At 46.1% G+C, this 24996-nt stretch overlaps 2 protein-coding genes across 6 annotated transcripts in view; one reads left to right on the top strand and one right to left on the bottom strand.

The window, feature by feature from the left end:
- The window catches only part of LOC137335103 (uncharacterized), a 107342-nt gene that overhangs the window by 9616 nt on the left and 72730 nt on the right, over positions 1 to 24996 (bottom strand). For 4 of the 5 annotated variants that reach the window (XR_010966329.1, XR_010966330.1, XR_010966331.1 and 1 more), the window contains exon 2: positions 24536 to 24733. The exons of the other annotated variant lie outside the window; for it this stretch is intronic. The gene's annotated coding sequence lies outside the window, so the exon portion shown is untranslated. The remainder of the gene's footprint in view (positions 1 to 24535; positions 24734 to 24996) is intronic. 5 annotated transcript variants of the gene reach the window in all.
- asip1 (agouti signaling protein 1) overlaps positions 1 to 24996 on the top strand; it is a 64237-nt gene that overhangs the window by 4765 nt on the left and 34476 nt on the right. The window lies entirely within an intron of this gene.

Raw genomic sequence — 24996 nt, 5'->3', positions numbered from 1 at the left:
TTATAGGAAGGTCATTCTTTTATTTTTAAGGGGGTGATCGGGTTGAACTTGGGTGGCATTGGAGTAGCCTTTACTCAAGAATGTACAATACTCAGCTCACACAGGTGATCCAGCGCTTCTTGTATCGGTGATTTATTCAGCCTCTTGACACCAATGCAGGAACCAATACGCCAACGCCCCTGAACACAAAAGCTTTTAATGTACGGAAGTGCTTCCCTATTGCTAGCCATTAATAATCACTTTGCTTTTCCCTCCAGTTTACTCACCTCCCTTTAAAAGTATTGACTCATACTGGGCTTTGATTCCACTGGTGCCAGCTCATCAACGTTCCTATTCTCTATGTCTGAATCTCGGTAGTGTGTGCTGAGCCAGTTGTCCCCGGGGGCAATGACAGTCCAGGCTGGTCACATCCTAACCCAATGTGAGGTCACTGGAGAGCCAGCTGCAGTGGGAATACTGGCTGATTTTTCCTTCCTCAGTTGCATTGCCCCAAATCATAGAATCATAAAGAGATACAGCATAGAAGGAGGCCACTCAGCCCATTATGCCCATGCCGACTCTTTTAAAGAGCTACCAATTAGTCCCACTTCCCTGCCTTTTCCCCATAGCCCTGCAAAATTTCCCCCTTCAAGTATTTATCCAATTCTCTTTTGAAAGTTGCTTCCACCACCCTTTCAGGCGGTGCATAAAAACTGGCTGCTATTTTTTCCCTCATGTCCTATCCACGCAACCACTGTCCCTTTAATCCCATGACGTTCAATTTTTCTAATACCCTAGCTGAGATCAGATAACTCATTGCAATTTCATCCTCCTAGTCTGCGTACCTCACATCTGCACCCAGCAGCGCACTTACCATTTGAACTATCCGGGAGACTAATTAACTGCGGTACTTGCTGTACGGATAATTACTGAAGTTTGGGACTGATAATCATGTAAAGATCTTTGTGGGAAGAGGGTAAGCGGGTAGAAATCCTTTTTCCCTTTCTTGCTCCCTCCCCTCTTTGCTTAAGAAAATCCCAGCTCGAGCCCCAGCTATACATCACTAACTTCAAAGAGATGACACGCAGAGATGCAGATTTAAACACCGTGTAAAGTGCTGAGTCCTAAATGTGTTAGCAACACATCAACTGCGAACTTTTAACTGTTTATGAAGTCCATGTCATTCCAAGACTTGAATGCTGCTCCTATATCCTGGGGAGACACTCCTAGCACCCCCGTCTCACTCCTGGATATGTCAGAAAAAGCTTGTTGCCTGGTAGGTAATCCCTCTCTAGTCTCCAATTTCTCTCTCAGTCCCCATAGCTGTTCTTATCTTTCCCCATTCTGTCACTAATAGGTTGGGTAATACTCCTTTAAACCTTTCTCTGTTATTCCTCCTAAACTTTAAATGCATTGTGCTACATGCTCTTGCTGCTTTCTGCATCCTCACTGTGCTGAAATCGAGACTCATTGCACCGTCTCCTACTCTAACTCGTTCTCTCCCAGGACCGGAACTGCTTGCCTCCCTCATTAGGTTTCTCTCTTCCCTTAAGTCTTAACCTGGATTAGTTGGTAGTACCCTTGTCTCCAACACAGATGGGAGTGGGTTCCTCCAGGAATTAAGCACATAATCAAGACTGGTTCTTCAGTGCAACACTGAAGCAGTGCTGTATTGTTGGAGTTGCCCTCTTTTGGATGAGGCCCTGTCAATGGAACCTTTTTGAGGAAGATTGGGGAGTTCTCTGGGTGTCCTGGCAAAAATTTATCAATCAATCAACAACAGCGGAACAGATTAATTAGTCATTCATCTCACTGCTTTTTGTGGGATCTTGCTGTGTGCAACATGAGAACATAAGAACATAAGAAATAGGAGCAGGAGTAGGCCAATCGGCCCCTCGAGCCTGCTCCGCCATTCAATAAGATCATGGCTGATCTGATCCTAACCTCAAATCTAAATTCATGTCCAATTTCCTGCCCGCTCCCCGTAACCCCTAATTCCAATTCTGTTTTAAATTTATTTAATGATGCAGCTTCCACAGCTTCCTGGGGCAGCAAATTCCACAGACCTACGACCCTCTGAGTGAAGAAGTTTCTCCTCATCTCAGTTTTGAAAGAGCAGCCCCTTATTCTAAAATTATGCCCCCGGGTACGGTAGCATAGTGGTTATGTTACTGGGCTAGTAATCCAGAGGCCTGGACTAAAATCCAAAGTCATGAGTTCAAATCCCGCCACGGCAGCTGGCGAATTTAAATTCAATTAATTAATTAAATTCAATTAATTAAATAAAAATCTGGAATTAAAATACTAGTATCAGTAATGATGGCCATGAAACTACCGGATTGTCGTAAAAACCCATCTGGTTCACTAATGTCCTTTAGGGAAGGAAGCCTGCCGCCCTTACCCGGTCTGGCCAAGATGTGACTCCAGACCCACAGCAATGTGGTTGATTCTTAATTGCCCTCTGAAATAGCCGAGCAAGCCACTCAGTTGTAAAATCTCGCTACGAAAAGTCAAAATAAGAATAAAACCGGACGGACCACCCGGCATCGGACCACTAGGCACCGGACACGACAACGGCAAAACACCAAGCCCAGTCGACCCTGCAAGGTCCTCCTTACTAACATCTGGGGACTTGTGCCAAAATTGGGAGAGCTGTCCCACAGACGAGTCAAGCAACAGCCTGACATAGCCATACTTACAGAATCATATCTTTCAGCCAACGTCCCAGACTCTTCCATCACCATCCCTGGGTATGTCCTGTCCCACCGGCAGGACAGACCCACCAGAGGTGGCGGTACAGTGATATACAGTCAGGAGGGAGTGGCCCTGGGAGTCCTCAACATTGACGCTGGACCCCATGAAATCTCATGGCATCAGGTCAAACATGGGCAAGGAAACCTCCTGCTGATTACCACCTACCGTCCTCCCTCAGCTGATGAATCAGTCCTCCTCCATGTTGAGCACTCCTTGGAGGAAGCACTGAGGGTAGCTAGGGCACAAAATGTACTCTGGGTGGGGGACTTCAATGTCCATCACCAAGAGTGGCTCGGTAGCACCACTACTGACCGAGCTGGCCGAGTCCTGAAGGACATAGCTGCCAGACTGGACCTGCGGCAGGTGGTGAGCGAACCAACATGAGGGAAAAACTTACTTGACCTCGTCCTCACCAATCTACCTGTCGCAAATGCATCTGTCCATGACAGTATTGGTAGGAGTGACCACCGCACAGTCCTCGTGGAGATGAAATCCCGTCTTCGCACTGAGGACACCATCCAACGTGTTGTGTGGCACGACCACCGTGCTAAATGGGATAGATTCAGAACAGATCTAGCAGCTCAAAACTGGGCATCCATGAGGCACTGTGGGCCATCAGCAGCAGCAGAATTGTATTCCAGCACAATCTGTAACCTCATGGCCCGGCATATTCCTCACTCTACCATTACCAACAAGCCAGGGGATCAACCCTGGTTCAATGAGGAGTGTAGAAGAGCATGCCAGGAGCAGCACCAGGCGTACCGAAAAATGAGGTGCCAACCTGGTGAAGCTACAACTCAGGACTACATGCATGCTAAACAGCGGAAGCAACATGCGATAGACAGAGCTAAGCGATTCCACAACCAACGGATCAGATCAAAGCTCTGCAGTCCTGCCACATCCAGTCGTGAATGGTGGTGGACAATTAAACAACTAACGGGAGGAGGAGGCTCTGCAAACATCCCCATTCTCAATGATGGCGGAGTCCAGCACGTGAGTGCAAAAGACAAGGCTGAAGCGTTTGCAACCATCTTCAGCCAGAAGTGCCGAGTGGATGATCCATCTCAGCCTCCTCCCGATATCCCCACCATCACGGAAGCCAGTCTTCAGCCAATTCGATTCACTCCACGTGATATCAAGAAACGGCTGAGTGCACTGGATACAGCAAAGGCTATGGGCCCCGACAACATCCCAGCTGTAGTGCTGAAGACTTGTGCTCCAGAACTAGCTGTGCCTCTAGCCAAGCTGTTCCAGTACAGCTACAACACTGGCATCTACCCGACAATGTGGAAAATTGCCCAGGTATGTCCTGTCCACAAAAAGCAGGACAAATCCAATCCGGCCAATTACCGCCCCATCAGTCTACTGTCAATCATCAGCAAAGTGATGGAAGGTGTCGTCGACAGTGCTATCAAGCGGCACTTACTCACCAATAACCTGCTCACCGATGCTCAGTTTGGGTTCCGCCAGGACCACTCGGCTCCAGACCTCATTACAGCCTTGGTCCAAACATGGACAAAAGAGCTGAATTCCAGAGGTGAGGTGAGAGTGACTGCCCTTGACATCAAGGCAGCATTTGACCGAGTGTGGCACCAAGGAGCCCTAGTAAAATTGAAGTCAATGGGAATCAAGGGGAAAACTCTCCAGTGGCTGGAGTCATACCTAGCACAAAGGAAGATGGTAGTGGTTGTTGCAGGCCAATCATCTCAGCCCCAGGGCATTGCTGCAGGAGTTCCTCAGGGCAGTGTCCTAGGCCCAACCATCTTCAGCTGCTTCATCAATGACCTTCCCTCCATCATAAGGTCAGAAATGGGGATGTTCGCTGATGACTGCACAGTTTTCAGTTCCATTCGCAACCCCTCAGATAATGAAGCAGTCCGAGCCTGCATGCAGCAAGACCTGGACAACATCCAGGCTTGGGCTCATAAGTGGCAAGTAACATTCGCGCCAGACAAGTGCCAGGCAATGACCATCTCCAACAAGAGAGAGTCTAACCACCTCCCCTTGACATTCAACGACATTACCATCGCCGAATCCCCCACCATCAACATCCGGGGGGGTCACCATTGACCAGAAACTTAACTGGACCAGCCATATAAATACCGTGGCTACGAGAGCAGGTCAGAGGCTGGGTATTCTGTGGCGAGTGACTCACCTCCTGACTCCCCAAAGCCTTTCCACCATCTACAAGGCACAAGTCAGGAGTGTGATGGAATACTCTCCACTTGCCTGGATGAGTGCAGCTCCAACAACACTCAAGAAGCTCGACACCATCCAAGATAAAGCAGCCCGCTTGATTGGCACCCCATCCACCACCCTAAACATTCACTCCCTTCACCACCGGCGCACTGTGGCTGCAGTGTGCACCATCCACAGGATGCACTGCAGCAACTCGCCAAGGCTTCTTCGACAGCACCTCCCAAACCCGCGACCTCTACCACCTAGAAGGACAAGAGCAGCAGGCGCATGGGAACAACACCACCTGCACGTTCCCCTCCAAGTCACACACCATCCCGACTTGGAAATATATCGCCGTTCCTTCATTGTCGCTGGGTCAAAATCCTGGAACTCCCTTCCTAACAGCACTGTGGGAGAACCGTCACCACACGGACTGCAGCGGTTCAAGAAGGCGGCTCATCACCACCTTCTCGAGGGCAATTAGGGATGGGCAATAAATGCCGTCCTTGCCAGCGACGCCCACATCCCGTGAACGAATAAAAAAAAAAAGTTCTAGTTTCACCCATCCTTGGGAACATCCTTACCGCATCCACCCGATCAAGCCCCTTCACAATCTTACATGTTTCAATAAGATCGCCTCTCATTCTTCTGAACTCCAATGAGTAGAGTCCCAATCTACTCAACCTCTCCTCATACGTCCGCCCTCTCATCCCCGGGATTAACCGAGTGAACCTTCTTTGTACTGCCTCGAGAGCAAGTATGTCTTTTCTTAAGTATGGAGACCAAAACTGTATGCAGTATTCCAGGTGCGGTCTCACAAATACCTTATATAACTGCAGCAATACCTCCCTGTTTTTATATTCTATCCCCCTAGCAATAAACACCAACATTCCGTTGGCCTTCTTGATCACCTGCTGCACCTGCATACTAACTTTTTGATTTTCTTGCACGAGGACCCCCAGATCCCTTTGTACTGCAGTACTTTCCAGTTTCTTGCCATTAAGATAATAACTTGCTCTCTGATTTTTTCCTGCCAAAGTGCATAACCTCACATTTTCCAATATTGTATTGCATCTGCCAAATCTCCGCCCACTCACCCAGCCTGTCTATATCCCCTTGTAGGTTTTTTATGTCCTCCTCACTCTCTACTTTCCCTCCCATCTTTGTATCATCTGCAAACTTTGATATGTTACACTCGGTCCCCTCCTCCAAATCGTTAATATAGATTGTAAAGAGTTGGTGACCCAGCACCGACCCCTGCGGAACACCACTGGCTACTGGTTGCCAGTCCGAGAATAAACCATTTATCCCAACTCTCTGCTTCCTGTTAGATAACCAATCCTCCACCCATGCCAGAATATTACCCCCAATCCAGTGATTCTTTATCTTGAACAATAATCTTTTATGTGGCACCTTGTCAAATGCCTTCTGGAAGTCTAAATACACTACGTCCACTGGTTCCCCTTTATCCACCCTGTACGTTATGTCCTCAAAGAACTCAAGCAAATTTGTCAGACATGACTTCCCCTTCGTAAAGCCATGCTGACTACTCCATTTGCCTGCAAAACACCAGTGACTACATTTCAAAAGTAAATCATCGGCTGTGAAGTGCTTTAGCACATCCTGAGGACATGAAAAGCATTATATAAATGCAAGTTCGTTCTTTCCTATAATTGTACAGGTTTCTAAAACCTAAGCTTGGCCTTATCTAACCACTACTTGATTTACCTCAACCGGTATATTCTCTTTCAACCTTAATCCTGCACTACTAACAATGGACCTTCACCCGGTCTTCTCAATAAAAATATCTGCTTTTTTATTAAAATTAAAATAGCATTTTGCACTCTGCTAATAAAATGAAAAAGAAAAGTATCGAAAAGACCAGGGATGCCCTTGTGGAAGCTCAGGTGAATAGTTCCGATTCTACAAGTTTCTAAATTTACAGACATGTGTAAAAAATAAGCTCAAAGTGATAAATAGACTAAATGTTAATCTGATATCCCCTTGGAGAGGGTGCACAGAAGATTTACTAAAATGGTACCAGGGATGAGGAACTTCAGTTACGTGGAAAGACTGGAGAAGCTGGGGTTGTTCTCCTTAGAGCAGAGAAGGTTAAAGGGAGATTTAATAGAGTTGTTCAAAAAGGGAGAAAGTGTTTCCACTGGCAGGAGGGTCAGTAACCAGAGGACACAAATTTAAGGTCATTGGCAAAAGAACCAGAGGGGAGATGAGGAGGCATTTTTTTATGCAGTGAGTTGTTATGATCGGGAATGCACTGCCTGAAAGGGCGTTGGAAGTAGATTCAATAGTAAATTTTGAAAGGGAATTGGATAAATACTTGAAGGGTAAAAAATTACAAGGCTATGGGGAAAGAGCAGGGGAGTGGGACTAATTGGAAAGCTCTTTCAAAGAACTGGCACAGGCATAATGGGCCAAATGGCCTCCTTCTGTGCTATATGCAAAATAAGTTCCTGTGATCAGCTTGAAATTGAGTTCAAACTATTTCGGTTCTCATTTTTACGTATAACATTGCTTAGCACGTTTACTGAATGTAGAAATTGTCTGCTAGTTACGTCCCTCAGTGATGTATCACTGTTGTAAATCATCTTGTGTGAAGAAAAGTCACACAGTGGGGACGTGGAGTACACAGACAGTCAGTGTCACTGCCAACAGACACTGCTGACAAAGAGAGGCTTGGAAATGAGAAAGTCATTCACATAACGTCAAACTAGTCACAAGGTTGTAAGATAGCTATGGATGAAGGCATCTGGGCCCATCTTATTACATCCACCCAGAAAGATTCCTAAAGTCCCCCCCATTTCAGCATCCAATTGTTTCTTAACAGAGTCCAGAGTTTGCACTTTTATTGTTCTGCCTAGAAGTCTATGCCACATGCTGGTCACACTTGGTGTGAAGGATTTCCTAATATCAGTCCTAATGACACCTTTTACTAGCTTGATTCTATGTCCCCTTGTCCTACTCTCACAACTTAATTTAAAGTAATATTTAACTTTTCCATTCTGTTAACTATCTTAAATATATCTATAAGATCACATCCCAGGCACCTCCTTTGCAGGCTGAAAAAACCCAAGTTTCTCTGGTCTCTTCTCATAGCTCGTTAGATATTATGGGGGTAAGTTTAACCTAACTGGCCTATTGGGAAACTGATGGGATGGGATTGGCGAATCTGTTTTACACCCCGTTCCGATTGCATTTTCCATTGATGACGCGGCCAATCTGGACCCATCAGTTTCCCAATGGGCAGGTTCCGTTAAACAGTAGATTGATTTCAAGGCTGGAGTGAAGGCAGGTAAATGAGAATTGAGGATACAGATCAGCCATGATCTAATTGAGTGGTGGTGCAGGCTCGCGGGGAGGGGGTGCTGAATGGCCTACTTCCTGATCCTAATGTTCCTAATCTCAGAGCTGCAATGCCAGAAGCTTTAATCTGTGGCGTCATCTGAAACTTTGCATTGGATCGCCGTATTCTGATCACTGACAACGTCCCATTATTCACAAGCCATTCCAAGATATTTCTCCCTGCTTTTCTGAAAGTGCAAGACTCTTGCTGGGGTGTTGTTCCTTGTATACTGGGTGCCCTCCTGTGCCCCCTTTGCATCTCCTCTGAGTGCCATTCTTCACACGTGAGCCCTGGGCATTGAATGTGAGCAGGCTATTTAATCATGGGGATGTATCGCAGCAGAACCCGGTCCTTCTCCACCGTGCACACGCATGTGTTTTCCAGCAGGAGTCACTGCTTATTGATCAGGGATGGCAATCTTAGCTGGTTTTATGTCCCCCAGCTTCCCCTGCATAGCAGAGGAGTGTCGGTCCCAATTATAGTGGCTGAGATCAGCTATCAGCACAGACTAAGGATTAAACCTAGGACTTTTCTGGTCTTTATAACTCAGTAGTGCACCAGCCATTATACGCATCAACAGAGCGATTGGGGAATCTCAGAAGGGCCTAGTCTCGGCAGCCAGGAGCACAGCTGCAGTGTGAAGTGGGTCAGGATCAGGTGGGAGTCAGGACAGAATTAAATGCAAGGCTCCAAGGTTAGGATCCAGTGTCGGGCAGGGATTGTATGAGTTGCAGGCTTCAAACCTCTTCCCACACATGTGCTGAATTTCAAATTGCAAATTCAGAGGCTCAGTATTAAATATGACAAGTTGGCATCTCAAACAAAGTGACAGAATGTTACATATCCAGGCATCAACTTTAGGATTGCCAAGGCAATTGCGGGGCCGCTCAGGAGGCCATGGTGAGCCCTATCAGGCGACCATGGTGAGCCTAGTGAGGAGGTCATGGTGAGCCTAGTGAGGAGGTCATGATAAGCCTAGTGAGGAGGTCATGGTGAGCCTAGTGAGGAGGCTATGGTGAGCCTAGTGAGGAGGCCATGGTGAGCTTAGTGAGGAGGCTATCGTGAGCCTAGTGAGGAGGCCATGGTGAGCTTAGTGAGGAGGCAATGGTGAGCTTAGTGAGGAGGCTATGGTGAGCCTAGTGAGGAGGCTATGGTGAGTCAAGCGAGGGGGCCATGGTGGGCCTAGTTCGGAGGTTATGGTGAGCCTAGTGAGAAGGTCATGGTGAGCCTAGTGAGGATGGTGAGCCTAGTGAGGAGGCCATGGTGAGTCAAGCGAGGAGGCCATGGTGAGCTTAGTTAGGAGGCCATGGTGTGCCTGGTTAGGAGGCCATGGTGGGCCTAGTGAGGAGGCCATGGTGGGCTTAGTGAGGAGGCCATGGTGGGCCTAGTGAGGAGGTCAAGGTGGGCCTAGTTAGGAGGCCATGCTGGGCCTAGTGAGGAGGTAATGGTGAGCCTAGTTAGGAGGCCATGGTGGGCCTAGTCAGGATGCCATGGTGGGCCTAGTTAGGAAGCCATGGTGTGCCTGGTTAGGAGGCCATGGTGGGCCTAGTGAGGATGCCATGGTGGGCCTACTTAGGAGGCCATGGTGGGCCTAGTTAGGAGGCCATTGTGAGCTTAGTCAGGAGGCCATGGTGGGCCTAGTTAGGAGGCCATGATGAGCCTAGTTAGGAGACCATGGTGGGCCTAGTTGAGAGACCATGGTGGCCCTAGTTGGGAGACCATGGTGGGCCTAATTAGGAGGCCATTTACCCCTTGGTTATTTAATTTCCTCTGGTATAGCACTGCTTAATGTGTTTGTGTAAAATTATGTTGTCTGCTATTTTAACTCAGGGTATCTGAAACAGGTTCTCTGCATTAAAATAAAGCACAAACAATTTTTACACAAACATGTTAACTATTGTGGTGCCAATTAAAACCCACGGTGAGATAAAGTTTCTCGAATATATTTCCCCCAAAAAACACATGAACAGCTGTATTCTTTCAGTTACAATGTCCAGGACAAGGCCTTTGTGGGGAGGGGCTTTAAACTACAGAGTTCCTTCAACAGGAAATTTAACGCTTTAACATTATCTTCATCATAGCAACCAGAACTATAGGCTTTGTTTTGAGGCTGTGCCACTGGTTGAACAAAAAACTCAAGGGGTTCTTCAACAACAAAATGGAAATCTTAATCGCAAATATTTCAAATAAAAGCAAAATCTTTCCGGAATAATTTGGAAACGATTTTTTTTTAAAAACAGGACTTATTTGGAGCCTCTAAACTGAAAAGAAAGAAATATCTTTCCATTTATTTGGCACCTTTCATTTCCTCAGGATGTCCCAAAGCACTTCACAGCCAATGAATTGTGTTTTAGGTGTAGTCATTGTTATATAGACAGCGGGGGGGCAGGGCTTCTGATGCAGCAGCAGCACAGATTATTTTTGTGGGCCTCAGAGGTTTGTTCACTCCTGCTCCCCCCAGGCCCACAAAAATAATTCAAGACTTACCTCCATAAACTTGAGCTCATCCAAAACTCTGCTGCCCATATCCTAATTTGTACCATGTCCCATTCACCCATCACCCCTGTGCTCGCTGACCTACATTAGCTCCTGTACTGGGAATGCCTCGATTTTAAAATTCTCATCCTTGTTTTCAAATTCCCCCATGGCCTTGCCGCTCCCTATCTCTGTAACCTTCTCCAGCCCTGCAACCCTCCAAGATCTCTGCACTCCTCCAATTCTTGCCTCTTGTGCATCCCCAATTTTAATCACTCCACCGTTGGCGGCCATACCTTCAGCTGCCTAGACCCTAAGCTCTGGAATTCCCTCCCTAAACATCTCCGTCTTTCTACCTCTCTCTCCTCCTTTAAGAGGCTCCTTAAAACCTATCTCTTTGACCAAGCTTCTGGTCACCTGTCCTAATATCTCCTTATGTGGCTTGGTGTCAAATTTTGTTTGATAATCTCCTCTGTGAAGCACCTTGGGGTGTTTTACTACGTTAAAGGCGCTATATAAATGCAAGTTGTTGCTGTTGTTATCTTTGTCGGGGCCTCTTCGGAGTGTGAGTACGGCATAGGCTCTGACCTAAAATTACAATCAGGCTCCTATTTACCTCACAGGACTCAAATTTCCATATTAAAAGGGGCCTATTGCCTGAAACACGTGTGGGGGGCTTTGGACACCTGGCGGTAGGCCCCTTTCAAAATGGCGCTGGCCGCATCGCCTGGTGTTACCAGGGGTGGGGAGGCTCCTGATCCCATTGTGAGGCTGTTACCATCCCACTAACAACAGGCGAAGATCATGAAAATCGACCCCAGTGTTTCCGACAATGCAGCACTCCCTCATTACTGCACTGAAGTGTTAGCATAATACCATAGTATGTTACAGCATGGAAGGAGGCCATTGAAGTTGAACAAGGAAAATCAAAAGATGTTGCCAATTGTGTATATATACATATAATCGGCAGTAATGTTTTCACTAGAGGGATGACTTTAGAATCATAGTGCCATACAGCACAGAAGGAGGCTATTCAGCCCACCGTGCCTGTGCCGGCTCTTTTGAAAGAGCTGTCCAATTAGTCCCACTCCCTCTACTCTTTTCCCATAGCCCTGTAAATATTTTCCCTTCGAGTACAACACAAACATGGGGCTTGAACTCCACAACCCTGAGATTAAAATCCTCATGCTTTACTGACTGAGCTAGCCGGGCCTTAGATTAAATGATTAAGTCTTGAACCCATCACCTTCTGACACAGTGGTAAGAATGCTACCAACTGAGCCAAGGCTGACACCAAAAATAGATTGTCACCGAGTTGCTTTGAACACTAGTGTTACAGTAATTCACACGGAGCCTGTAAGCCAAATTCAAAGGTGATTTTTTTTTTGTTGCTGTAAGTTGGTAATGGTAGTTTTGCAGTCCTCAATTTCACGTCTTTCATTTAGGTTATTGTAGTAGGACGACGGATGGACTAGCCAAGCATGTAGTTAGAAACCTATAATGAAAACCGGAGGTTTAGGTGGTCTTCGTGCATTTGGGCTAAGGAGAAGGTTCCTGTTCCTGATTTCTATTCAGTGACACCAGCTGGAAAGCGAATAGGTGCGTACATTGAGTGAGGACACAGATCGAGCTCAATCTGTGTCTCATGTAAAGGGGAAAACAATTCTCTGCAGAGACATTGGGGCTAAATAACCATACTGATATGCTTGTGTGTGACAAATGGCCAATTGGGCAAAGTATTAGAGGACCTGTGGGACTGCACTTCAGCACACGTTGGCACCTTCAGAAATGGAAGGGTAAGAGGAGAAAATCCAAGACTCCTGACTGGACCCACCTTATCCCCCTGTCTGGGCCAATATATCCTCCTGACTGGGCCTACCCTATCCCCCTGACTGGGCCCACCATATCCTCCTTTCTGGGCCAATATATCCTCCTAACTGGGCCCAACATATCCCCCTGACTGGGCTCACCATATCCCCCTGACTGGGCCCACCATATCCCCCTGACTGGGCCCACCATATCCCCCTGTCTGGACCAACATATCCCCCTGACAGGGCCCACCATATCTCCCCAACTGGGCCCATCATTTCCCCCTGACTGGGCCCACCATGGCCCTCTGAATGGACCCACCATAGCCCCTTGACTGGGCCCACCATATCCCCCTGACTGGGCCCATCATATCCCCTGACTGGGCCAACCATGGCCCCCTGACTGAGCCCACTATATCCCCGTGCCTGGGCCCACCATGGTCTCCTGACTGGGCCCACCACATCTCCCCAACTTGGCCCAGCATGGCCCCCTGACTGGGCCCACCATATCCCCCCGACTGGGCCCTCCATATCCCCCTGATTGGGCCCACCATATCCCCTTGACTGGGCCCAACATATCTCCCTGAATGGGCCCACCATATCCCCCGACTTTCTCTCCTAAATTCACTGATCCTCACTGAGTAAAGGGTTTCATAGCTGCCAACCACTCTCCGGTACTTTGCCTGATCGGCGTTCTTCATGTGTAAGTCTTAATAGTGAGTGGAACAGGCTAATTGGTCATGAGGCATCATGGTAGCCCAGTCTGAACCCTGTCCACACCCAACGTCCATACACCCACATTTTTCAGCAATAGTCACTGGATGTCAACCAGGAGTAGGAATCCTCGGTGATTGTTCCTCCGTCTGGCTCAGGGGAGCTAAGCCCAGTTCTCGAGCCTCTACCCCTGTGCTGGCTGAGATCAAACTTAGGGTCTGCGGAGGTCTTTATGGCCAAGTTGCACATTGGACAGTGACACTCACCAACTGTGCTGCTCGGGACAATCCCTGTATCAAGCTGTAGGACCTGCAGTTTTCTTGGGTCCTTGTCCCTGGTGGAACATTCAGTTCACTCTGGCACAGAAGGTAGGAGAAAGGGGGCAGAGAACCGGATGAGGCTGAAGGGTGCTTCCCCCGTCCACCTGCCTCCTGTTGTTTGGAAAGACAACTGGGCGCCCCAGCGTGGGGATACCAGATGGAAGGATCTCAATCAGAGAAGCCTTAGAGGTCTGCAGTTGCCCCTTGAGTTTCCTGCATCTAACGCTGGCGCTATGGACCAGCCGGAGGCAAGGCTGTACCGGGGCACCCCCCCCCCAGACCACCTCACGTGTGCCATCTAGCACCCAGGTCGGGGGAAGAGGGCAAGAATATTGGTATTTATCATATTTCATGCATTACTACACCAAGTTATGTTACTTATATAAAGAAAAAAGAAAGATCTTACATTTATAGAGCACAGTTTCACAACCGCGGGACGTCCTAAAGCGCTTCACAGCCAATGAAGTACTTTTGAAGTGTAGTCACTGTTGTAATGTTGCAATATAGCCATATTATACACCTAGGTTATGCTAGTTATTGGTCCCACATATATATTGTTTGATCAGTGATGATGGCACAAGAAACTGGCTGTCCTATCCTTTCTTAGTAGCAAAACATCTTGATTGAGAAATTCCTTTTCTGTCTTTACACATTGCATCAGCACAATGCAATATTTATGTTGGAAAGAAAGAGGTCGTATCCTGCATGAAAGGGACATTGTCTTCATGAAAAAAGTGCTCGGCAGATTTTTTGGGGGGATCTGTTTGGGGGGTGGGCGTGGGTGAAAGCGTGGGAAGAGCCACATTTCACGAGCCCATGTTGACGGCATGGGCAAGTGAGGCAATGATGTGTTATGACATGATTACCTCGTCACATTATGTATTTGTGACTCATGCAAAAACAGAAATTGCTGGAGACACTGTGCAGATCAAGTAGCACCTGTTGAGAGAAGTCTGAGGAAGGGTTCAACACCCAAAGCATTGACTGACTTGTGTTTTTCTTGACAGATGCTGCCTGACCTGCTGAGTTTCTCTAAAGTCTTCTGCTTTTGTTTCACATTTCCAGGTGTCTACTGTATTTTACTTTTTGTTCAAAATTTTTAAAAATGTACTTGGTGTCCTTTTTAAAACGATTGGGTGAATTGTAGGTTCAACATTTTTTTCCATCCACTGCCAGCATCAATCACTCTCAGGTCAGTGTAGCATAGCTGCTTTAACTCTGGACTAACATTATGCCTCATGCAAGAACCCTCGGCCTGCACTAAGTGCGACATTCTTCCCTTCCCCACACAACCCAGGCCTATTCTGAATGAGATTGTCAGTTTCATGCCAATTAAAAGTCAAATTATTTTTTAAAAAGTGAGAGACTAAGAAATGTTGGTATTCAGAGGGATTTGGGTGTCCTTGTACACAAATGACAGAAAATTAACATGCAGGTACAGCAAGCAATTAGGAAGGCAAATAGTATGTTAGCCTTTATTTCAAGGGCGTTGGAGTATAAGAGTAAGGAGGTCTTGCTACAATTATATAGGGCTCTGGTGAGACCGCACCTGGAATACTGTGTACAGTTTTGGACTCCTTACCTAGGGATGGATATACTTGCCTTAGAGATGGTGCAACAAAGGTTCACTAGGTTGATTCCTGGGATGAGAGGGTTGTCCTATGAGAATAGATTGAGTAGAATGGGCCTATATTCTCTGGAGTTTAGAAAAATGAGAGGTGATCTCATTGAAACGTATAAAATTCTGAGAGGGCTTGACAGGGTAGATGCCGAGAGGTTGTTTCCCGTGGCTGGAGAGCCTAGAACTAGGAGTCATTGTCTCAAGATAAGGGGCTGGCCATTTAGGACCGAGATGAGGAAAATTTTCTTCACTCAGAGGGTTGTGAACCTTTGGAATTCTCTACCCCAGAGGACTGTGGATGCTCAGTCATTGAGTATATTCAAGACTGAGATCGATAGATCTTTGGACACTAAGGAATCAAGGGATATGTGGATAGGGTGGGAAAGTGGAGTTGTGGTAGAAGTTCAGCCATGATCTTATTGAATGGCGGAGCAGGCTCGAGGGGCCGTATGGCCTATCCTGCTCCTATTTCTTATGTTCTTAAATTAAGGGGCAGTTTAGTCATAAGGATTCACAACCACTAGAAATGTGAGACTGCCTCGTTACAGACAAGATGTGGAGATGCCGGTGATGGACTGGGGTGGACAAATGTAAGGAATCTTACAACACCAGGTTATAGTCCAACAGTTTTATTTGAAAATCACAAGCTTTCGGAGCTTACCTCCTTCGTCAGGTGAGGAAGGAGGTAAGCTCCGAAAGCTTGTGATTTTCAAATAAAACTGTTGGACTATAACCTGGTGTTGTAAGATTCCTTACATTCGTTACAGACAAGTCAGTGTTTCAGGCATAGACCCTTTGTCAGAATGAATGAAGGGCCCTCACCTGAAACATCAACTTGTCTGGTCTTGTCCTTCTAGGTGGTAGAGATCGCGGGTTTGGGAGGTGCCTATTTCTTGAGTGACCAATAAGGGTGTTGAGTGGGTCATCTTATTTGACTTAAAACAAGAAGACTTCAAACTGTCCTTCAGCATTTCTAACCTCTTCACCTCAGCGAAAGCTTTCCCTTTACTAAAACGACTGCACTCGCAGCCTTCCTCTCGTTCCCCAGCTTCTCTCCTTTTTATCTCTCTCTTCACAGACAGGGATCAATGAATTTTGCAGCACAATGAATGTTCAATTAACTTAGACAAGTTAACTAATAACTTACCATTTGCTCTCTGCATAAAACACCTCTCGTTAGCACATTAACCACGTCTCATAATTTATGCGCTCATAAGCAGTATACCAATTTACCCGTTGGGAGATAGATTATGATTGTGAATCACCACTTTATTCTGGTTATGGGCTTCAATGAGCAGCAACAGTACAATTTAAATCAAAACAGCCACCTAGATGATATAGAATCTTAGAATCATACAGCACAGAAGGAAACCATTTGGTTCATCGTGCCTGTGCCGGCTCTTTAAAAAGCTAGCCAATTAGTCCCATTTCCCCTGCTCTTTCCTCATAGCCCGGCAAATTCTTCCTTTTCAAGTATTTATCTAATTCCCTTTTGAAAGTCACTATTGAATCTGCTTCCACCGCCCTTTTAGGCAGCGCATTCCAGATCATAACAACGTAAAGAAAATTTCTCCTCATCGCCCCTCTGGTTCTTTTGTCAATGACCTTAAATCTGTGTCCTCTGGTTATCGACCTTTCTGCCACTGGAAACAGTTTCTCCTTATTTACTCTATCAAAACCCTTCATGATTTTGAACACCTCTATTAAATTTCCCCTTAACCTTCTCTGCTCTAAGGAGAACAATCCCAGCTTCTCCAGTCTCTCCACATGACTGAAGTCCCTCATCCCTGGTACCGTTCTAGTAAATCTCTTCTGCACCCTCTCTAAGGCCTTGTCATCCTTCTTAAAATGTAGTGCCCAGAATTGGACACTATACTCCACCTGGGGTCTAACCCAGTGATTTAGAAAGGCTTAGCATAACATCCTTGCTTTTTGAAGGGCAGCCAGCACCCATGCAACCGTACCTCAGTAAGTCAGTGCCTTCGGGAGTGGAGGGGAGAAAACTGGGAAGCAAAAATAGAAACAAGAATTTCAATCCAGCCCTCAGTGCACGCTGCCAAAAAAAAGTTCTTTCCGTCAATCACAATCCATCTGTGCTGCAGTTCCACCCACGTTATAGTCAGACAGAAGTAGATGGAATGCGGTGGAAGATCATGCCTTACCATTTGGACAGTCACAAGAGGCATAGGTGTGAGATTGTTAACAGCAGTTGTGACCTGAGTAGTTATATTCTGCACGTCACTCATCTCCAGCGTTGCTTCAGTTCAGACAGCATGTACCAGGCCGGGGGGATAGGGGGGTCATTTTGACCCTGGATGATAGTGTAAATCAGACAATATTGGATCAGCTGCCTGTTAAACATCTCTCTCGATCTTCATTTCCACTGAAGTCAATGTTGGGGTTTTGAATGAGTAAATAGGGAGAAACTGTTTCCACTGGCAGGAGAGTCGGTAACCAGAGGACACAGATTTAAGAGAATTGACAAAAAATCAAGGGTTGAAATGAGGAGAAATTATTTTACGCAGCGAGGTTGTTATGATTTGGAATCCACTGCCTGAAAAGGTGGTAGAAGCAGATTCAATAGTAACTTACAAAGGGGAATTGGATAAATACTTGAAAAGGAGAAATTTGCAGGGGAGTGGGAATAATTGGATAGCTCTATCAAAGGGTCGGCACAGGCAAGATGGGCTGAATGGCTTCCTTCTGTGCTGTATGATTCTACAATCCTTTATTGCCCATTTTACACTATTGCCCAAAGTCAAAATGATCCCCAGTGAATCTGTGGACACACTGCGCAATTCTGTTCAGCATTCTGTAGGCACTTTTACACTAGCGGAGCGTAGCCGATGCCAAACATACGATAATGTGGCTGCATGGTTCTGTCGTCTGATTAAGTCACCTGCTTTATGCAAACTCGGGGAGCCGGTTCTGCATGTTGGCTCTCTCTATATCTCTACACTATATGGTGGAACCCAGTGTGCCTACAGAGGTCGGGCCCTGGGGTCAAGTGTCCAAAGAGGGAGAGTAGCGGGTGGAGGTCACTCCCCCAAAACAGAATCCTAAACCTGATCAAACCGGCGTGAGCTCAATTTTCAGCATCAGGTGACAGACCACCACAACAATGCAGTGATTGTACCACTGGGGCTACCCCTGGCTTCACTATAAGAGAGAAAGAACTTGCATTTGTATAGCGCCTTTCATGACCTCAGGATGTCCCAAAGCGCTTTACAGCCAATGAAGTACTTTTGAAGCATAGTCACTGTTGGAATGTAGGAAACGCGGCAGCCAGGTCCCATAAATGACCAGATAATCTGTTTTTAGTGATGTTGGTTGAGGGATAAATATTATAGAATCATAGAAGTTACAACATGGAAACAGGCCCTTCGGCCCAACATGTCCATGTCGCCCAGTTTATACCACTAAGCTAGTCCCAATTGCCTGCACTTGGCCCATATCCCTCTATACCCATCTTACCCATGTAACTGTCCAAATGCTTTTTAAAAGACAAAATTGTACCCACCTCTACTACTGCCTCTGGCAGCTCGTTCCAGACACTCACCACCCTTTAAGTGAAAAAATTGCCCCTCTGGACCCTTTTGTATCTCTCCCCTCTCACCTTAAATCTATGTCCCCTCGTTATAGACTCCCCTACCTTTGGGAAAAGATTTTGACTATCTACCTTATCTATGCCCCTCATTATTTTATAGACTTCTATAAGATCACCCCTTAACCTCCTACTCTCCAGGGAAAAAAGTCCCAGTCTATCTAACCTCTCCCTGTAAGTCAAACCATCAAGTCCCGGTAGCATCCTAGTAAATCTTTTCTGCACTCTTTCTAGTTTAATAATATCCTTTCTATAATAGGGTGACCAGAACTGTACACAGTATTCCAAGTGTGGCCTTACTGATGTCTTGTACAACTTCAACAAGACATCCCAACTCCTGTATTCAATGTTCTGACCAATGAAACCAAGCATGCCGAATGCCTTCTTCACCACCCTATCCACCTGTGACTCCACTTTCAAGGAACTATGAACCTGTACTCCTAGATCTCTTTGTTCTATAACTCTCCCCAACGCCCTACCATTAACGGAGTAGGTCCTGGCCCGATTCGATCTACCAAAATGCATCACCTCACATTTATCTAAATTAAACTCCATCTGCCATTCATCGGCCCACTGGCCCAATTTAACAAGATCCCGTTGCAATCCTAGATAACCTTCTTCACTGTCCACAATGCCACCAATCTTGGTGTCATCTGCAAACTTACTAACCATGCCTCCTAAATTCTCATCCAAATCATTAATATAAATAACAAATAACAGCGGACCCAGCACCAATCCCTGAGGCACACCGCTGGTCACAGACCTCCAGTTTGAAAAACAACCCTCCACAACCACCCTCTGTCTTCTGCCGTCAATCCAATTTTGTATCCAATCGGCTACCTCACCTTGGATCCCATGAGATTTAACCTCATGTAACAACCTACCATGCGGTACCTTGTCAAAGGCTTTGCTAAAGTCCATGTAGACCACGTCTACTGCACAGCCCTCATCTATCTTCTTGGTTACCCCTTCAAAAAACTCAATCAAATTCGTGAGACATGATTTTCCTCTCACAAAACCATGCTGACTGTTCCTAATCAGTCCCTGCCTCTCCAAATGCCTGTAGATCCTGTCCCTCAGAATACCCTCTAACAACTTACCCACTACAGATGTCAGGCTCACCGGTCTGTATTTCCCAGGCTTTTCTCTGCCGCCCTTCTTAAACAAAGGCACAACATTTGCTACCCTCCAATTTTCAGGCACCTCACCTGTAGCGGTGGATGATTCAAATATCTCTGCTAGGGGACCCGCAATTTCCTCCCTAACCTCCCATAACGTCCTGGGATACATTTCATCAGGTCCCGGAGATTTATCTACCTTGATGCGCGTTAAGACTTCCAGCACCTCCCTCTCTGTAATATGTACACTCCTCAAGACATCACTATTTATTTCCCCAAGTTCCCTAACATCCATGCCTTTCTCAACCGTAAATACCGATGTGAAATATTCATTCAGGATCTCACCCATCTCTTGTGATTCCGCACATAGATGACCTTGTTGATCCTTAAGAGGCCCTACTCTCTCCCTAGTTACTCTTTTGCCCTTTATGTATTTGTAGAAGCTCTTTGGATTCTCCTTTGCCTTATCTGCCAAAGCAATCTCATGTCCCCTTTTTGCCCTCCTGATTTCTCTCTTAACTCTACTCCGGCAATCTCTATACTCTTCAAGGGATCCACTTGATCCCAGCTGCCTATGCATGTCATATGCCTCCTTCTTCTTTTTGACTAGGGCCTCAATCTCCCGAGTCATCCAAGGTTCCCTACTTCTACCAGCCTTGCCCTTCACTTTATAAGGAATGTGCTTACCCTGAACCCTGGTTAACACACTTTTGAAAGCCTCCCACTTACCAGACGTCCCTTTGCCTGCCAACAGACTCTCCCAATCAACTTCTGAAAGTTCCTGTCTAATACCATCAAAATTGGCCTTTCCCCAATTTAGAATTTTAACTTTTGGGCCAGACCTATCATTCTCCATAGCTATCTTAAAACTAATGGAATTATGATCACTGGTCCCAAAGTGATCCCTCACTAACACTTCTGTCACCTGCCCTTCCTTATTTCCCAAGAGGAGGTCAAGTTTTGCCCCCTCTCTAGTCGGGCCATCCACATACTGAATGAGAAATTCCTCCTGAATACACTCAACAAATTTCTCTCCATCCAAGCCCCTAATGCTATGGCTGTCCCAGTCAATGTTGGGAAAGTTAAAGTCCCCTACTATTACCACCCTATTTTTCTTGCAGCTGTCTGTAATCTCCTTACATATTTACTCCTCAATTTCCCGTTGACTATTTGGGGGTCTGTAGTACAATCCTATCAAAGTGATCTCTCCCTTCTTATTTTTCAGTTCTACCCATATAGACTCAGTGGGTGAACCCTCGGATATATCCCCTCTCACTACTGCCGTGATGTTCTCCCTAATCAAGAACGCAACTCCCCCTCCTCTCTTACCTCCTGCTCTATCTTTCCTATAGCATCTGTACCCTGGAACATTGAGCTGCCAGTCCTGCCCCTCCCTTAGCCATGTTTCAGTAATAGCTATAACATCCCAGTCCCATCCATGCCCTGAGTTCATCTGCCTTGCCCATCAGACTTCTTGCATTGAAATAATTGCAGTTTAATCTAGACTTCCCTTGGTCTTTGCCCTGCTTTCTCAGACCATCTGTCCGGTCATGTTTTGTACATTCTCCCTTACTGCCTTTTGTTTCTGTCACCACTTTACTTCCCACTGACTTCCTGCATCGGTTCCCATCGCCCTGCCACATTAGTTTAAACCCTCCCCAACAGCACTAGCAAACACTCCCCCTAGGACATTGGTTCCAGTCCTGCCCAGATGCAGACCGTCCAATTTGTACTGGTCCCACCTCCCCCAGAACCGGTTCCAATGGCCCAGGAATTTGAATCCCTCCCTCTTGCACCATCTCTCAAGCCACGTATTCATCCTAGCTATCCTGTCATTCCTCCTCTGACTAGCCCGTGGCACTGGTAGCAATCCTGAGATTACTACCTTTGACCAGGACACTGGGGAGAACTCCCCTGCTCTTCTTCAGGATAGTGCCATGGGATCTTTTATGTTCACCTGAGAGGACAGACGGGGCGTCAGTTTAACGTCTCATGCGAAAGATGGCTCCTCCGACAATGCAGCACTCCCTCAGTACTGCACTGAAGTGTCAGCCTGGATTTTGTACTCAAACCTCTGGAACGGGAGTGAACCCATGACTGCAACACAAACATTATCGCTTTGAAACTTAAGGTTAAGTGCACCCACTTAGATTTTTTTAATGTTAATAGCTGTCAGCTCTTTTCTAAAATTAAAAATGGCACCATTGTTTGGACTGTAGTCACCAGAGCTCTGCACACGCATTTTGGGATGCTCGTACTTCCTCTACCTCCTCAAGTTGGGAGTGGTGTGGGGCCGTTAGTATAACTAGGGCTTCAGGTATACATTAGTGAAAAAGCGTGCACTGCTCGGATACAATATCTGAGTTGGCTCCAAGGTGACACGCCTGTCAATGGCAGATTAGAATTGAGTGGATGATTCTGTGCCAGGCTCAGTACTCCAATAGCTGAGACAGACAGGTCTGCTGTTGATGATTGACCAGCCAGCCTGGCTCACTAATGGTACTTGAAGGGGTAGATCTGTCACTGGGGGCTGGGATTCTCCCCATTCAGCTCCAGATAACCCTGCAAGCCAATGCCCTAACAGGTAGGGTGGTCCCAGCTAGAGAAGCAGCAGGTAACTGACCAGTGCTTTGCACTGTTAAACTGCACTAACCTGACCTACATTGGCTCCCGGTCCAGGAACGCCTCGATTTTAAAATTCTCATCCTTGTTTTCAAATCCCTCCATGACCTTGCCCCTTCCTATCTCTGTAACCTCCTCCAGCCCTATGACCCTCCAAGATCTCTGAGCGCCTCCAATTCTTGCCTCTTGAGCATCACCGATTTTAATCACTCCACCATTGGCGGCCGTGCCTTCAGCTGCCTTGGCCCTAAGCTCTGGAATTCCCCCCCTAAACCTCTCTGCCTCTCTCTCCTCTTTTAAGATGCCTCTTGAAACCTACCTCTTTGACCAAGCTTTTGGTCACCTGTCCTAATATCTCCTTATGTGGCTCGGTGTCAAATTTTGTTCGATAACAGTCCTACGAAGAGCTTTGGGACGTTTTACTATGTTAAAGGCACTATAGGAATGCAAATTGTTGTTGTTGTTGCTGCTGTTGTTGCTGCACTACTTTAGCTGAATAAGCTCTTGCAGTATCTGCATAATCTGACAGCCCTAAACCTTGGGGGTCTTGCAATGCTATGTCCAGGCTCTTTGAGCATAAGTTAGTGGAGTCTGTCCCCATGTGGAAGGAATGTGCAGAAAGTCAAGACCCCATGCAGAAAATTAAGACCCTGCACAGAAAGTTGAAACTCTGTACTGAAAGTTGAAATATAATAGTAACTGTCTCTCACTGCAAATAAATGTTTGAAATGGGCAGAAACATTTCACCTTTCAGGCAAACAGAAACTCTACCTGTGTGGATTTATCAGCACTTTGGATTTGGAGAGTTTTTAAAACACAGTGAAAGGTTTCTGCCCGTTTCAAACATCCAGTTCACCACAAGGTAAAATGGCACCTGCAAGATAAATGCAGTAATAATAAACTAGAACTTGAATAATATTTACAGAAAACATGTAACTTTTCACAAGAGCAAAGGAATCGTACGACCTGATCCTGACCTCACAACAAAGTCCCACAACTGACCTCACAACAAAGTCCCACAATGACAGTGACAGATTGCAACAGACGACACTGTTTCGCTGTCCAAAACAAGGGACTTTAATATAGCTCGTTCCACACTCTCAGGACGTCGCCTCTTTCCTCTCTTCCTCTTCAGATCCACTTAGACCACACCCTGTAGAGTATTTATTTACACTACAGGCTACCTCCAAAAACGCTTACAACTGCAACAGAAGCCAGAAGAAATCATCCAGCAACCATAAAAGCCATGTTTTAAATTTTTTAAATTAAATATTAAGAAGTTTATTTGCAGTGAGAGACAGTTACTATTATATTTCAACTTTCAGTACAGAGTTTTAACTTTCTGTGCAGGGTCTTAACTTTCTGCATGGGGTCTTAACTTTCTGCACAAGGTCTTAACTTTCTGCATGGGGTCTTAACTTTCTGCACAAGGTCTTAACTTTCTGCATGGGGTCTTAACTTACTCAGGACGTCTCAAGGTACTTCACAGACCATGAATTACTTGTAGGCAAATGCAGAAACCAATCTGTGGACTGGAAGGTCCCACAAATAAAATTAGTGGCCAGTTAATCTGTTTGGCTGAGGGATGCACATTCACTAGGACACCGAACTCTTTCAAATAGTTGTCATGGCATGTTTTATGTCCACCTGAACAGGTAGATAGGAAATCAGTTTAACATCTCACCTGAAAGGCAGTGGCTCTCCCTCATTATAACATTGAAGTGTCATTTTAAATTGAGTACTTACGCCCTGGATTAGGGCTTTAACCCACAACCTTCCTGCATTACAACTGTGACTACATTTCAAAAGTACTTCATTGGCTGTAAAGTGCTTTGGGAGGACCTGAGTTCATGAAAGGTGCTGTATAAATGTAAGTTCTTTCCTTCTTTCTTTACTGTACTACCAACTAAATCAAGTTGATCCTATAGCAGTGCCATACTAAGTGACATGCTTAGTAAGAATCGGCTAAGTCACAACTAACCTCGACCCTTAAGTGCACCACATTCCAGTTGCTTGTCCTGCCTTCACAGGGTGTGCCGGTAATTCTTGGTTTCAAAATCCAACTTTTTTTTCTTTGAATGGTAGACTGTTCCCGTAGTTGAAGTTAGAGATCGTGTGGCATTATTCCAAGAAGAGCAGGGTGTACTCCCAGCACCCTGGCCAATATTCCTCCTTCAATCTATATCAACAAAAACAGATTACCTCATCAATCATCTCATTGTCATTTGTGAGATCCTCCTGTGCACAACACGGCTGCCACAGATGATGACATGACAACAGACATAGCATTGCAAAGGAAATTAACTATATGTGAAGCATTGTACAATGTTTCTGTGATATTTTATGAGATGCTATATAAAGGTAAGACTTTCTTTCTGGAGAATGCTAAGGAGGTAGGGTAAGTCCAACAGTTGAAAGGGGCTCCAATAAACAGTACACCCT

Source organism: Heptranchias perlo, chromosome 19 (genome assembly GCF_035084215.1).
Source record: "Heptranchias perlo isolate sHepPer1 chromosome 19, sHepPer1.hap1, whole genome shotgun sequence".
NCBI classification, from domain to species: Eukaryota; Metazoa; Chordata; class Chondrichthyes; order Hexanchiformes; family Hexanchidae; genus Heptranchias; species Heptranchias perlo.
Note: the sequence above shows the minus strand (reverse complement) of the source record. Positions and strands in the feature narration are given on the sequence as shown.